General features: G+C 35.1%; 1 long non-coding RNA gene across 2 annotated transcripts in view; it reads left to right on the top strand.

The window, feature by feature from the left end:
- Window positions 1–17711, top strand: part of LOC102012991 — a 37394-nt gene that overhangs the window by 13591 nt on the left and 6092 nt on the right. Inside the window, exons 2-3 of one of the 2 annotated variants that reach the window (XR_261439.2) lie at window positions 6388–6447; window positions 15989–16107. This is a non-coding gene — a long non-coding RNA (uncharacterized LOC102012991). Of the gene's footprint in view, window positions 1–6387; window positions 6502–15988; window positions 16108–17711 lie in introns of both variants that reach the window. The other variant, XR_261438.1, reaches the window with a different exon arrangement.

Genomic DNA, 17711 nt, shown 5'->3' with positions numbered 1-17711 from the left:
GGCCTACCTGGTTCTGTGCGCGCTTTTCAGTTGGGAATCGTGGTGGTATCCTTTAAGCGTTATTAAAAGCAAAAACATTTTCTGCCCATCAGTCTATGAATACATAGTTAATAATCCATATAGTTTCTAGAATATGCAACCCATAAGAACTTTGCAATCTAGCTGGCAAGTGAAGACATAAAAACTTATGCTAACTTCCAGAGAGAAGAGCAACTTAGAAAAAGGAGCTTATGTTAGTTGGGCAATTGCTCATAAATTAACCAGAGCATATGATGGACTTTAGGAACACTTGAGGAAGTGAAAAGAAGGTGAGTGTGATTAAGTGATAGCTAATGTCATGAATAAAAGAAGTGAAATATAAATCTTTTGGTTGTAATGATTCGTTACTTTGAGGACCAGTAACAAGAGTTGTGATTAACCTAGTAAACAGCATGACAAGTGTAGGTTAGGACTTTGGGCACTTCCTTTGAAGATAATAAAAAATAGCTGAGAGTGGCTAAAAGAGGTGTGGCATGAAAAATATTGGCTTCTGTTTATCAGGTCTAGAAAAGTGTTAACTAGATAAAACAAACATACACGTAACCAGTAGCATGGTTTTAACAGGTTAGAAGATGCAGACACAACTACAAACACACTCAGCCACCTTATCTTTGACAAAGGGGCCAAACATGTGGCCAAACACTGTAAGAAAGATAGCCTCTTTAATAAATGGCATGGAAAAACTGGCTTTCCATATGCCAAAGACTAAAACTAGACCCATGTCTATCACCATGCACTAAAATAAAATAAAAATGTACCAAAGATCTAAATATTAAAATAGAAACAATCTATTGGAAGAGAAAATAAGTAGAAATCTTGAAGACACAGGTTTAGGCAGACTTCATGAACAAAACCCAGATCACACAGCAAATACTGCAAAGAATCAACAACTGGGTTCTCATCTTATTAAAAAACTCCTGCACAGCAAAAGAAAGCATCAACAGAGTGAAAAGACAACCCACAGAGTGAGAAAAAAATTACCCAACTGTACCTCAAAGGACTTCTATCTATAACATATAGAGAATTGAATAAAATCAGATGACCCAAATTCAAAGACCCAATCCCAAAATGACATTTCTTCACTTCACAGATGAAGAAATGCAAATGGTAAATAAATACATGAAAAAATGTTCAATATCATTGGTCATTCAAGAGATGCAAATTAAAACAATGTTGAGATTTCATCTCACTCCAGAAGGAATGGTTATCATGAAGAAATCAACCAATAACAAATGCTGGAAGGGCTATGGGAGAAAAGGAACCCTTCTCCACTGTTGGTAGCAGTGTAGACTGATGTAATCATTGTGAAAGTCAGTGTGGAGATTCCTCAAAAAGCTAGGATTAGAATTTAAAACATTTATACCACAGCAATATATGTGCACCCAGCTTATAGTAGCACAATTTGTATTAGCTAAATATTGGAAACAAGCAAAATGTTCATCAACTGAGAAATAGATTTAGAAAAAAAGGTGTAGTCCTTGTATACAATGGAGTACTACTCTACCATAAAGAATGATAAACTTTAGGAATTTATAGGTAAAAAGGATGCAACTTGGGATGATACTCATAAGTGAAGTAAATCAGACTCAAGTGTGTAAACATTGTATTGTCCTCTTGGTGTGAAAAACTGAAAGAGTAAATAAGGACCAAAATGTAAAAACGATATTGTGAAATGGGGAGAAATTGCTCAAAAGGAAAGGGAACAAGGATAGGGGAAAGGGGAAAAGAAGGAAGGGAAAAGGAAAATATACAAGATATTTATACTATTAGTTTCTATTAGTTCATTTAAATGAAAGATTTGTGCTAATATCATTTGGAGAGTTTTTTATGCCCATGTCTTGTACTCTGAGTAACTACTTTGAAGATAACAAAATGCAATGCATTAACTATTGGTGTTCTATTATTTTGTAATGAAATTTTGTAGTTTTTTCCTTACAAAAAAGCAACCCAGGGGCCAAGACAGGCAATGAAATTATCCAAAAGACAAGATCTTGGGGGCCTGGTTGAGGTGTATAATAAAACTCCCAGGAAGCCAAAAGCAACTCTCTCATCCAAGGAGAGCAAATAATCCCACACTTTCACACCTATTGATGAGATGGAGTTGAATTAATGAATAGAGCCTGAATGATTAGAAGTAGGACCAAAACATGCTGCTGAAGATCTTCTTGCTCTCCTATATAACAGTCAAGCAGGAAAGCACTCCAAGCTCTAGCAAGGAGCAAAATGCAACCACAACATGCTTTAACAGTCACAACTAGAACTGTAGCTGAAGGGCAGCAAGCCCCCAAACCAGAGTACTAAGATGTGGTGCCACAGAGAGAAGGAGAGGAGGGAACTTCAGGTCTATTTTTGTCAATGGACTAAAGATCTATTGGAGACATCTGTGTGCAGCTATGCATCTGTGTGATGAAGGAATGAAAGAAGCTACATTCTGAGAAGATAAATTGCAGTAGCTCAGCCAGTGCACTCTTGAACACATGTTTTCAGCCAATGAAGGATACCCAGAAGAGACAGAATCATGTTCCTCAATAAGGCTTTCTACTTTGCATTTCCATTTCAATGACTACATTATAGTCCACCACAGAGGCTTCCAGTGGAACAAAAAGTGCCTCCATACAACCAGACTCCACCATGGATATACTTCCTTCTCTACTTGAAGGAGACAAGTTTCTTCCTTAGAACCAATGATTCCCTCAGCATCTTTGCTGCTTGAACTTGTGCCCCTGTACCACCATTTGGCAACTTTTAATAATATGGAAGCTAATATCTAATCTTTGTCTGTCTCCATAGAATCAGACATCTTGTACCCCACAGAAGGTACATAACACAAAGACACCTACCCACTCCTGGCAAATAGACTGCATAAGTACCTGGTACTATCTTGTTGCTACCACTGGTGCCCAGAAACCAATGGAAGTTATTAAAACTACAGTCAGACTATAGCAACCTTGGAGACTAAGCTGTAGTATGTTTTTTGACATCCAGGCTATTTTCAACAATAGAGTAGCATCCTACTCATAGCAAAGATAAAGAATAGGCAAATGGAAATGCCATTCAATAGATATGCCACTACCTAATATCCTAAGGCTGTTGACATCATCCAGAAGGGGGATGGATATTGCTAGAATAGTTTGTCATATTGTGAACCAATACTTGAGTGAAATAGTAAGGGAAACAAATGCTGATGTTCTGGGCAAGGGAGAATGCTCTTTGTGATCACTGCTTGAGAGAAAGCATGACAGACTAGGAAGCAGGGGCCAGCTTTCCATATCTGTGATTCTGATAATCTGACAAGATCCAACCCATCCTTGTTTTTCCCCACTGTTGACTCCAGTGTCTATCGACCTTGATTCATTTCATGTCAGGGTGGCAATTAAACTGTAGAACAGAAGGAACTCCAACTTGTTGCTTAAACTATACCTGGTTTCAGTTACTGAGTATAATGGACCACAGGCCATCAGAATAATGAGAAACTTATAGAATTTGCAAATCCTACTGTAACCCTACAGTTGTCTACTTGGGCAGCAATAGAGGCATCTTCATTCAGTACAAGTTTTATCACTGTGGTCTAGCATCCATGACACCTGATCTATCAGACTAGGCAAAGGGAGAAGTGGCTTTGACTTTTTGACTATGAATAGAGAAAAACAACTCTGGTACCCAAGGAGGGCTGACCTCAACCTCTAAGCACTGTTGGGAGGAAAATTAATGTTCTCTTGTTTCTAAGTCTGACCCTACAGTTTGGCAAAATAATCAGATACTCTTCCTGAGTCAAGCAGCATCTGTGCCAGCAATCTGACTCACTACTTGGACTGTCATCCTCATCCACCTGCGATGGGAACAGGAAAAGTCATATTAGCATGACCATGAATTATATTGCTGTGTTTGACACTATCTTCAAGAGCTCCCAATGTGGACCACCTCCCCCTCATACATGACAGACATGGATTGTCAAAATCTTTTGGCAATGTGATTATGTATTCATGTATGTTTCCTGGAGTCTAAGCAATGTGGGATATACCATTATGGCAATTGAGTCTATGTCTACTTGTCAACACTGCCCACAAGGCTAAATGAAACCCATGTAATTTTTTTTTCATGCTCATGTAATTTTAATCCAAATAGAGTTCAGTGGCAATTCCTGAACTGCAGCCTCCTTGACCTTTGAACTATATGATACATGTGAAATACAGTGAACCATGAAATATCTGCCACTGAGGTCAGAGGGTTTTTTTGGTTCATCTGTTGCCTTCTATAATTACCGACACCACTTTTTAATCTATATTCCATTTGCAGGGACAAAGGGTAAAGATGGATGTGACTAGCAATATACTGACTTCTGGCTCCATACAGCAGTGTGAATACAGTTCTTTGGCATCAGAGTCCAGACAGACAATAAACACAAACACTTACAGCCAATGACATGGCTTAAGCCCTAGAGATAAGTAGCTCTAAACCTTCTTATATGGGTTATAGTAGACGAAAGACTGGCATTGAACTGCATCCTGGCTGAATACGGAAGAGTTTATATGATCACCTACTCCCCATCTTGTGAATTAATAGCACCAGTCAAATGGGACAATCCACTTATTATAAGAAGAGAAGCTAAATATTTATCTGAAATAAGACCTAGTAGTCTTCTCTGGGTCTTACTCACTAGGCTGCGTCAGGGATGCTGGAGTACATGGCTAAGGCAGATTGGACTCATCTTGCTGATCAGGATTCTGTTGATAATGTCCTAAGTATAATGTGAGATGAATTGAATGAAGTGGTGCCAGTTCCTGTCAGAATAGCTAATTGGCATTACTGGCAGGGTGATATATTCATGTTAAAACTTGAGTTTGACTAGGAATGTGTAGGGTCAATGGATAGATTGGAGAGAGAGAGACAGCTTGTCCTGGACCCTGAGTGATTCTGTATATCTTTGCTGACTTTGCCAATGCCTACCGTCCCCTAGCGGACAATGAGAAATTTCCATAGCAGTTACATGGGAGAATAAACTAGGTCACAGCAACCACAGATTGATCATGTTGTGGCTTGCTTCCCAAGAAGTGAATAGCTTATTTCCTGTTTGTTATAGAAAGTACTGAATACTTTGACCTGTGTTCCCCTTTCCTTGGCTCAAACTACTGCATACTGTGATCACTGCTTTGTCTGGGGTTCTTGGAGCAAAGAAAATAATTCTATCATGTTTATACTTTTACTATTTACTATGCTCTAAAAAAACACCCTCTCTACATCTTTTACTACCAAATGGTAGTAAAAAAAAAACTACCTTTTACGATTTACTGTGCTCTAAAGAATACCTTTGGCATTTATATCATTGCAGAAGTTTCACCCTATAAACTTGGGATTCTTCTCTGACAATAAAAACAATCATTGTACAGAACAAATAATCCTAATATCAATGGATAATCTAATGATAATATGAATTTCACTGGAGAAAATTATGTACTATGTATAAATAATATTTAGAAAATTGCTGATGGAAAGTAAATACAATCCCAGTAACTAGTAATATATAAGCATATATATATATACATACACTTGAGGCATATTTATATACATACACTTGAGGCAAAAAGAGTGACAATAGCAATTCAGAAATGTTGAAGTTTTTCAAAAATGATAAGCAATAGAATCAATAAGCTGGTGCTTAAGAGAAAGTAGGGTTCCTAGAAGATTCTCTGACTATTTTATTCTCATAAAACTTGACTTATATATGAAGACAACATGGAACTTCATAAAATTTAATTATTCTGTAGAAATCTCCAAATACTGGAGCAAAAGCAGTAAGAATGATTCAATTTACAACAAAGTAAAATGGATAGAAAACAATATATTCCCTTAGTACCATAAAAAATCCAAGAGATTGGAGCAGTGGTGTGTTGGTATATATTTCATGACCAGTCTTATAGAAAAGAAAACTAGCTTGTACTGTTTACCTATTTCCATAGTGTAAACAATAACCAATATAGCCAACTTGAAGCTATCAACATTTCAGTGATCACAAGGCTGGGAAAAATACACCCAATTTGCACTTGTGGACTCACACAAACCATCTCTAGCATTCTACCAATTTAGGGAGTGTTATAGTTGGATGTGGTTTTTCCCCCAAGGGTTTCTGGGAAACTTGGTCTTCAGTGTGGTAGTGTGGAGGTGGTGGACCTTTCAAGGAGTGCTCTAGTTAAGAGTAATTGGGTCGCTGAGGTTTGCTGTCCTCTGAAGAAATTAATCTGATTCTTTTGGAACCATGGCTAATTCTGTGAGGGTTGCTATAAAAGAGAAAGACTGGCCCCTCCCCACTCTTTGGCTTCCTGTATTATCAATGATCTCTTCCTCTTGTAGGCATTCCTGCCATCATGCCATTCTCCATGGTAGAACACAGCCAACAGGAACCTAACACAGGTCAGATCAATGGACTACCAAGTCAGATTTTCAACCTCCAAAACTGAGTCCTAAGTAAATATGTTTTTTTTATGTTACCTAGCTTTGAGTATTTAAGTATATCAGTGAAAAAACTGGCCAATATAGTGGGCAACAGACAATATATCACATGAGTTTTAGTTATAACAGTAATCCTAATAAGAGTGTTTTACCCATGTAAATAGTACAGTTTAGTGGCAGAAAGCTGGGATTTGGCATCAGATGTACATATGAGTTAAAGAACCCACCATTATTTACATCTGTATAACCACTGGCAAGTTACTTCATTGTTTTTCTGTCTAGTTTCCCATGTGCAAAATGGGAATAACAAGAGTATCCATCTTATACTGTTGTGATGGGAAAAGAACAAACAGGAAGCATTTTAGTTACTTTTCTCCTTGCTGAGACAAAGTAACTGACACCCACAGTTAAAGGGGAAAAGGCTTATTTGCTCACAGTTCATAGAGGTTTCAGTCCATAGTTTGCTGCTGCCAAAACAGGGTGGCATAGCAGAGGGGCATCACAGGGAAGAAACAGCTCATGGTGGGCAGAAGGCAACAAAAGCATCCAAGCAGCAAGCAACAGAAAATGAGGGACAGATTATTTCTGCCCCTTTTATATTGTGCTCAGTCTACTCAGCAGGCAAGTAGCACTCACACCAAGGGTAGGACACCCTTAATTCTACCCAGAACTATGCTAAACCAATCAGTGAACTAATTTAGTTATCACACACTCTTAATTCCAGCACCATACACTCCAGACCCTGACACCTCTGAAAAACCCAACATATGACAGTATGAGGCTTGGGGGTAGGAGGACACCTAGACATAAGCCATAACAAGAAAAATACAGCTCCTTCTTCCTTCTCTAGTCTTACTATCACCGTCAGCAACACCTGATGGCAGAGATTAATATCAAGCCAATTGGCAAAGAACAAAAACTCTGTCAAGTCCAGATCCATGATCACAGAGCAAGACACAAAAGGAGAGGTTTAGTGAAGAGAAGTAAATAATACATTCCTCAAACTGGAATAATTTGCTCTAAGGACAAGACAACTCCTGAAAGTTCAGGAGCTAGGACCAGAGAGAGACTCAAACATTATTAAGCATCTCAATTCACTCACTCACAACCAACTTTCCTCGAAGCATCATTCTCATTTCACCATAGTGGGCTCTTTCTGGATCAGAGAAAATGGAAATTGTCAGTTTCCAGAATCACACTTTTCAATAATCAAAACTAAGTGGAAGTAGAAACTATCACCATGCACTAAGTAAAAATGGATCAAAGATCTAAATTTTAAAACAGAACACTAAATCTACTGGAAGAGAAAGTAGCTAGAAATCTTGAAGACATAGGAGTAGGCAGAGTTGATGAACAAAAACCAAACTGCACGGGAAGTACTTCAAAGGATCAATAACTGGGGTCTCATCTTATTGAAAAGTTTTTTGTACAGTAAAGAAATCACCAACAGAGCAAAAAGAAAACCCAGAGTGGGAAAAAGTTTTACTCAACTGTCCCTTAGACAAAGGACTTTTACCTAGAACATATAAAGAACTAAATAAAATCAGACACCCCAAATTCAAAGACCCAACCCAAAAATGGGCATCTGAGATGAATACACACTTCTAAGATAAAGAAATTCAAATGACAAATAAATACATGAAAAAAAATGTTCAACATCATTGGTCATTCAAGAAATGCAAATTAAAACACTGAGATTCCATCTCACCCCAGAAGAAAAATGGCCATCATTAAGAAATTAACCAATAACAAATGCTGGCAGGGTTAAGGGAACTCCTCCAGGTTAAGTGTACTCCTCCACTATTGGTAGGAGTACAGATTGGTGCAACCACTGTGGAAATCAGTGTGGAGATTCCTCAAAAAACTAGGATTAGAAGTCCCATTTGACCCAGCCATCCCCCTTCTAGGTATTTTCCCAGAAGGATTAAAAACATCATACCACAGTGACATATGTGCACCCATGTTTATAGCAGTACAATTTGTCATAGATAAATCTTGAAACAACCAAATGCCCATCAACTGAGGAATGGATAAAAAAGACATATTATTTTTATATAATGGAGTACTATTCCACTATAAAGAAGGACAAACGAGGTTTTTATAGGTAAATGGGTGCAACTAGAGACCATACTCATAAATGAAATAAATCAAACTCACATATATAAACATTATATTGTCTTCCTAGTATAAGAAACTGAAAAAGTAAATAGGACCCAAAATCTACTATAGATATTGTGAAAGGGAAAAAAGCCACTCAAAAAGAAAGAACAACTGGGATGGGTGAAAGGAGAAAAAAAAGGAAGGGAAAAGAAAATAGATACATACATAAGAAAGATAAGATAGTTATACCACTGACTTCTTTTAGTTCACTGAAAAAATGATTTCTGTTTATATTGCCTGATCAATTATGCATGCCTATATCTTGTAATCTGAGCAACTAATTTGAAGATAACAATATATATTAACCATTATTATTCTCCTATTATCTTGTTTTGAAATTGTGTATTATTATTTTTATTTTTTCTTTAAAATAAAATTTAAAAATAAAATAAATGTAAGTTTCAAAGTTTTGAAACTCAATCTTTCCTGAAAATGCTGTATTTGTAAACTTTTGGCTATCCTAGTCCCTAATCTATAGTCTTTTCACTATGATATCTGGACCTAGTCTGTTGACATTGAAATGTATATATTTCTTACCAAAATTTCTGGTTCAATTATTGGGCCCATCTAGAGTTTAGGGCCCAATGAATAGCTAACTTCTTTAGGATAATGAGCTAATTTATTTCACTGGAGACAAATTTTTTGAAATATTTATCTTAACCAGGAGATCTGATTAACTTTTGTGATGAAATTAGTGGTTATTTCATAAGACTGAAAGTGCTAGTTAGCATCTCCTATTTTTGGTAGAGTTCCTATTTCGTACGTGGTTTCTTTTCTGCTTACATGAGCAGAAAAAATTATACCTATACCTTATTAAAATACATCTATTTTACAACGGTAGTGAAAATTACATGCAACAAGTTCCCTACTATAAATACCACTAAAATTTTTAATATGGAAGTATATATAAACTTATTTTATATAATAGCTACCTTTGCTTAGGATATTATTACAAATTTATGGCCCTTTAGGGATATGAATTTCTAAGTGTATTACTATCATTATTTGATACTCATAGGCAGTGACCTTAACCAGACTGAAGCACTTTTTGTTGCCCCTGATATCTTTGAAAGTCTTACTGCCTTCTAATAGAATAATTTAAATATTGTGCAATTAAATATTGTGATTTTTGTCCATACCCTTAGGCAAGAATCAAATGACTCCAGTGTGATTTGCATCATTTTAGTAGAGAATAAAATTAGAATGCAAGCCAAATCTGCATCCTAAGGATACACTAAAGAAAGGATAATGGATAAAAGATGTACAATACTGTTAAGTTTTACTTTTTTCTTTTTTGCAGTAATGTCTAAACTAGAAAATTATGCATGTATTTAAAAATATAGCTAAACTTCTTTTTCTAAGTTTTTTAGTGCATCTTTGCTCTCTTTTTTATATAATGTGTTATTTTTAATCAACCACCAGGTTTTTCTTCAATACTACAATCTCTGAAGTTCAGCAAAGATACCTTTCAAGAGAGTAAAATTTAAGATTCCTCACTGCTTATACAGCCAAAGGATGTTTATAACAGCAAACTGAAAGCAGTGTTAGAAACAAAATTCATAGAAACAAAATATTTCCAAAAGTGAAGAGATTTAGGAAACAGAGAATGGTTCATGATTATGAAAAGTAAGATTGCTGTAATAGGGGAGCATCCATGTCCATAATACAGATATAGAACTGCTGCTCTTTCTTATTTGGAAAAAAAAAAATGCAAAGCTTTAGAGGTTGGAGGGTTCACCGGAAGGAAAAAACAAACATTCCATGAAACAACTCAACTAGTTTCCTAAGAATTCATAGATAATGGTGCTGGATAAATTAGTCTTACCTAAAGGACGTCTCTAAACACTCATACGGTACAAAAATATTTATTACAAAACCATCTGTTCATTGAAACTAGCTCCATAAATGATTCAATTACGTTAGTTTCATTGTACGTTCTTGAACATGATATTTTATATAAAGAAGATGGAGGCAGTGGCTGTATGTCTTTGAATCTCCTTAAATCTCACCATAAAAAGCAGGCAAACAACTAGAAGGGCAAACTATACCAGATGATCAACATCAACAAATTTAGGTGACAAAATGTCCTTATGCATTCTAAAACACAGGCAGGTATAAGCAGACCTTTAATAGCTACAAAACATGAATACCTTTTGTGCCAGAAAAAGTGCAGAAAATTAAAAAGGAGTCTTATAGGGGGCTGGGGATTTAGCTCAGCGGCAAAAGCGCCTGCCTGGCAAGCGCAAGGTCGTGAGTTCGGTTCCCGGTACCGGAGAAAAACCAAAAATAAATAAATAAATAAATAAATAAATAAATAAATAAATAAAATAAAAAGGAGTCTTATAAACCTACACATTCTAAAATATCCAATAGGAAGTCATTAGGAGTTGCACAAGGCCAATGTGCAAACTGGAGCTAACATTGGATAGGTTTTGCTTAGACAGGAGTGGGTGAGCTTAAGGGCCCTGCTGTATGTTTGGAAGAAACTATTCCCCATGGAGTCTTAGAATTAACCTCTAAAGCCTCTTTCCAGGATGAAGTTGAATGCCAAAGAGTAAATGCTAGGAAAGAAAACCAAATTGATGAATACAAAGAAAATAGAAAAAGGGAACAAGGATGAAAACAAAACCAGAGGATCTTAGAAAATAAATCTGCAGATTTTTTTTTTATTAAAAAACTACACAAAACAATATAATTGGTTATATGGTGTGAAATTAGAAAAGTTACATTAAGCCACCTAAAACTTTTAGAAAAAATTCTTATAAAAATGAACAGAAAAAAGAAATTATGTCAACTCCATACCAAGTATCTAAAAAAGGAAAAAATAAGCAAGGTGCACAATCTTTAGTGTAGGTCAACACTACCAGAAAGCTGCTCTGAGGATTTGCCAAGTGAGCATGCAGAAGAGAATAAATCGCTAGACTTCCTAAACTGTGCATTTATACATGCTGTTCATTTACGTAGTGCTTTGCACATCCACATAGTTTAAAATGTACTCTAGTCTTTAGAGTTGGATGTATAAGGGTTAGGAACTATTACCCCTACTTTATAACTGGGAAAAATGAATTGCTACAGTGAAAGCATATCATAAAAGAATTATCCAAAAAGTTATTAAAAATATAGTATTTCAAAATGAACTAACACAGTAGATAAAAGTGATAAAAGACAAGAAGGATCAAACAAAATCAAAATTAAAACTCAAAAATTAGGTGATAAAGTTCAGGAGAGATTATAAATAAAAGAATAATTTCAGAAAAGAATGTGAAACTAGAAAATATAATAGCATAAACAAGTAAACATAAGAGATTTAAGATGTAAAAGGAAAAGATATTTTATAAATTGGAATCACATGTGTAAACATTGGATTATCTCCCTACTGTAAGAAACTAAAAGAGTAAAAAGATCCAAAAGGTACAACAGATATAGTGAATTGGAAAGAAACTGCTCAAAAGGAAAGAACAACTGGGATAGGGAAAAAGAGAAAAGAAGGAAGGGCAAAAATGATATGTATATATACACACAAGATAGATACAATAATTGTACTACTAATTTCTATTAGTTCATTGAAAGGAAGCCAGTGCTTATATTTTTTGATCAGTTTTAAAGGTCTGTACCTGGTAATTGAGCAACTACATTGAAGATAACAATATGCAGTATAACAACCATTGTTAATTTCCTATCATCTTGTTTTGAAATTCTGTATCATTTTTATTGGTCTTTCTGTCTCCTTTTTGTCTCTTTAAAATTAAAAAAATCTCTTATATTGAGGAAAGGTAAAATGAACAATAAATTGCATATTTAAAAATCAAAATATAATAAAAATAAAACAATGACCTGCTACTACACATTATTAGAAAAGGTGAAAATCTGTAATACTTACAATGCCAAATACTGGGGAAGGTTCAGACCAACAGGAACATCATTCATTGCTGATGTGAATACAAAATGGCACAGCCTTTGAAGGACAGAAAACCTAGCAATGATACCCTTTACTACTTATCTTTTATAGATGCTTAGCAGCTTTATTCATAATTGCCCGAAACTGGAAGCAACCAAAATGTCTTTCAGGGCGATTATTATTTAAAGTCATAGTTTACATTAGGCTATACTCCTACTGTGTGCTACTGAATACTACTCATACAGTATACTACTGTATACTACTCATTAGGCTATACTCCTACTATACTACTCAGTCCATGTGTTTGAACAAACATGTAAGGGTATGTATCCACTGTAGTACCTTAGAAATTTCACTGTCCTAAAATTCCTGATTGGATAAACAAGCTGTTTCACTCGTGTATCACAAGAGCGTATCAACATTTAGGAAGAAATTAGCTACCACACTAGGAAAAGATATGAAGTAAACTTAAATGTATGTTAGCAAATTTAAAAAACAGTCTGAAATGGCTACCTATTGTAAGATTCTAACAATTAACATTCTCAGAAAGGAAAACTACAGAGACAATAAAATAGCAGTAGTGGCCAGGAATGTGGGTAAGGAAAAGATGGATAGACGTGGCATGGAAAAATTTTAGGACAGTGAAAGTATGAAGACATTATAATGATGGATACATATCATTACACATTTGTTTAAACCCCTGGGACTTTATATAACAGCAAAAAAATACCTAATATAAACTATACCCTTTGAGTAATAACCACAGTATGATTCTCAAAGCTATTAAAATTAATACTAAAACAAGGAGAAACTGATATGTTTAAAGCTTACCAGTTGTCTGAAAATATATTTAAAAGCATGACCTCAAATCTAAACAAAATTCAAGGCATGCCTTTGTCTATTTTCTTTCATAAAATATTTTTCTCAGTTAACATTTGTTTTCATGTCACTGATTTTTTTATAAATCAGTCCCACAATCTTCTATAATATTCCACATAATGGATTATCTGATTGATGCTTCAACAAACTCAGCTAAAACATTTTTTGCAAAAGTAGATCAGCGGTAAAACTATGTACTTATTCCATTCAATCAGGAGGCACTATTAGATATATTAAGGTTGTTTGACCATTTGATTAACATGATTATAGGCAGATATTTTCATTGCAAAAGTTTATTTTTCTCTTTATAAGATAGTAACCTATGGGATGGTAATTGAAGACCATGTAAATTTCCTTTCTTGACTTACCTTTGCCAGTTACTTTCAACATCTATTAACACTACTCTACTGCACTGTAAGATACTGATTTCCTAACATGACTTCCATTTCTTCATTTATTAACTTACATGTCACATTAATATTTTTACTATGTATTTTCTCAGTCAATAGCTACAAATATAACTAATGTCACATGAGTATGCAAACCTCCAATGAGACTGGAAGTCCCTAGGCAGACTGTAGAAAGTTAAGTAAGAGATCCTGTAAGTACCTTCCATTTCCCACAGTCAACCCACTACACCACCACACAATGCAATTAGTTCCCAAGGAAGTTATGTTGATCAACAGCACCACTGTCTAAATTATTTGCAAATATTTCATTATTTGAGCTAATATAGATAAGCACAACTTTAAATAAATAATCATTAGTCTCAGTGCATAGTATTCAGACTCTAAGAATATACATGAAATAACTAAAAGCAGGCACATTGGAACATGAAAACACTAAGCAAATGACTGTACAACCCTTACCTCCATATTTACTGAGTGACACCATATTTTAATATTTACTATTTAATTTATTTTCATTTTCTTTAACTTCTGATGTGTTTAATGTAAAGACTGCATGAGGCCATATTGCTAAACTTTTGTGCAAGGCATATAATTCTGTAATTTGTAATTCCCTGGTCTTTTTTGGAAAAGCAGCCAGAAATGACTACAGGTGCAGAATTTCATACTTTCAAAACTGTCTTCAAGGGTAAAGAGACCAATTCCACCCAGTGAAGACATATTAATGTAGAGTTTTCAATAGGCTCAAACAAAAGGAAGTGATCAATTTGTCTTTTGTGACAAGCCAAGAAACTGGTTAAGCATTTCTAGATCTGTCTGTCCCTCTGAGTGTTCACAAAATTATCAGTCAAAGTAAGGGGTCCAAATTTAGAATGTCCCTACAGAGATATACAAGTTGTCTTTTGGTTTTTTTTTAAGAGTTGAAGATTTTGCTAAATAACCAATTTTGCCTGCATGAAGTATGTCTTCCTTTTTCAACCTGCAACACGTGTTCCAAGGGAAATAGATGGTGAGGGGTTGAAATACTTCTGAAATCAGAGATCATGATAGTCAACAGGCCATATCAATCTTCTGTACTATGCAGTCATTGCTTACTTTGTTGTTTTAAGAAAATTTGAAAAATAACAATGAAGTAAATATATGCTCAGAGAAAACACTAATTCATAAGAATCTGAAAAGAAAGTTGATGAAAATTAACACCTGGAGAAATTTAGGAATAGGTGAAATATAGTAATGGACCCTCAAGTAAGATTAATTTCTAAAACAGATAATACTTTGTAATGATCCCAGAAAATCAAAATAACCATTATCCTCATACTATATATCTTAAAGTAGACTATGCACTATGATTCTTCATAATCTCATTTCATCGAAGAGGAAGAACTTTCCCTGTTCTCCCTCCTACGTATGAATTTAGCAAAGGAATGATATGGTTTTATGAAGGAAAAAAATCACAAAATGCAGGACAGCTAAATTATTCCTCAACAGTTTTTATTCTGAAATTTGATTTTTTCCTTATATATTCACGGGAACTTCTGTCATAACAACTTTTTAAAAGTCATCTTTCATTTCCTGCATTTAATTATCAGCTCAAGGTAGCTCCTACTTTTTTTTTTGTAGCTCCTACTTTTTAGATAATAAGCTCTCTGAAAGCTAAGACTTTGCCTATAAGTGCTATATTTTAAATGTTTAATGTGTAACAGAAAATCAATTATTTTTATTGAATGGACAAATGACAAATGAATAATCAGCAGAAACATGGGAAAACCCAACCCAGAAGTCATTCCTGACTCATTCTGGAAATCATCATAATTTTCTTACATAGATGTCAAATAGAAATTTTCCTTTAACAATTATATTATAATATCTCAGTGCATCCCTTGAGCAATCCCACTTCCTGTCATGCTGTTAGGTACTCATGTGTTTCCACAGGCAGTCAATCAACCACAGACATGGCTCTTATCACCACTGTGGATATTTCCCATGTGACTATGAAATGTTTTTACACCAAATGTATTGGACTTTTCCTTACACCAACCAATTCTCTAATCTTCAACACCAACTAGCAATCCAAATTTCAATTCTGGTACCAACTCCTACAGCAAGTACAGACCCCACAGGTGAAAGGTTCAGTCACCAAAAACTATCACCCCTTCAGATACCAGTTTCAAAGGGATTTGCTGGACTGATCATATTTCTGAACCAACTACAAATTTGAAGTTTCCCAGGATGTCTCCAGAACACCAATAATTTGCTATAATGACTCACAGAATTCAGGTAAGTAATTCACTTACTATTACTTCTTTATTATGAAGGACAGTTTAGGAAAAAGCAAACAAAAGATATGCATAGGAAAAGGTATGATGGGAGGTGTACAGAGTGCCCATATCCTTTTCTAGATGTGCTACTTTCTCAAAATTCAATATGTTCACCTACTTGGGAGCTCACAAAACTGTAGTTTAGAGGTTTGTATGAAAGCATCATTTATTTATTATTATTGATTCAGCTCATACCCACCCACCCTCACCTCCCTGATCAAAGCCCATTTTTCTGTCAGGAAACCCCCATTCTGAAGCTACCTAGGGATACACCAAATGTCATCTCATTAGTATAAAGTGAATTATATTTGAAAGGAGGAAAAAGACACCTCTAATATCTTTATTGCTAAGGAAATTCCAAGAATTTAAAAAATTTGTGATAACAAAAACAAAATATATTTTTCTTAGTATAATATTTGTGTTGTCATTTTTCTCTCTTTTTTTTTAAACAGGCAAACAACCTTTTACAAAATAGCAAAAGAGCAGTACACACAATACAGAGTTACAAACAAAGTGGTAGGAAATTGACAATGCTTGTTGTAATATATATTGATATCATCAAAGTAGCTTCTCATGAAAACAGATGTAGACATGCAATATAGATTGATCAAGGACTCACTGATAGTTTCTCTCAGCAATGAAATAGAAGACAATAGAACAAGTATGTTAACTATGCTGTGTATACATACGTACAAAATTTCTCCTTCTTTCCCTTCTCTTTTCCCACATCCCAGTTTCCCTTCACCCTCGAGTGTTTTCCTATCATTTCACAATGTCTATCATACCTCCTAGTTTAAATTAACTCTTTCAGGTTTTACTCTATTGAAACAATGCAGGTCTGATTTATTCCACTTATGAGTATGGTCTCTAGTTGTGACCATTTACCTATAAAGACCTCGAGTTTATCTTTCTTTACAGCTGAGTAATATGCCATTATGTAAAAGTACCACAATTTTCTTATCCAGTCCTCAGGGGATTGACATTTGGGTTGCTTCCACAATTTAGCAATTCCGAATTGTGCTGCTATGAACATAGGGGCACATATATCACTGTGATATGGTGTTTTTAGATCTTCTGGGAAAATACCCAGCAGGGGCATAGCTGGGTTGAATGGGATCTCGAGACCTAGTTTTCTGAGGAATCTCCAAACTGATTTCCACAGTGGTTTCACCAGTCTGCATTCCCACCAGCAGCGGAAAAGGGTTCCTCTTTCTAACAGCCTTGCCAGCATTTGTTATTGGTTTATTTCTTAATGCTAACCATTGTTACTGGGGTAAGCTGGAATCTCAATGTTGTTTTAATTTGTATTAAGTAACTGATGTTGAACATTTTCTCATGTATTTATTTGCCATTTGTATTTCATGAACTGAGAAGTGTGTATTCATCTCAGCTGCCCATTTTTGGATTCAGTCTTTGAATTTGGGAGGGCTGATATTTTTTAATTCTTTAGTGTTCAAGATAGAAGCCCTTTGTCTGAGGGACAATCAGCTAAAATTTTTTCCAAGTCTGTAAGGTTTCTTTTGACTCTGCTGGTGATTTCTTTAGATGTGCAGAAACTTTTCA

The sequence above is a fragment of the Chinchilla lanigera genome, unplaced genomic scaffold, assembly GCF_000276665.1.
Source record: "Chinchilla lanigera isolate Chin_1 unplaced genomic scaffold, ChiLan1.0 scaffold00030, whole genome shotgun sequence".
Taxonomy (NCBI): domain Eukaryota; kingdom Metazoa; phylum Chordata; class Mammalia; order Rodentia; family Chinchillidae; genus Chinchilla; species Chinchilla lanigera.
This window is presented reverse-complemented; position numbering and strand designations above follow the sequence as displayed.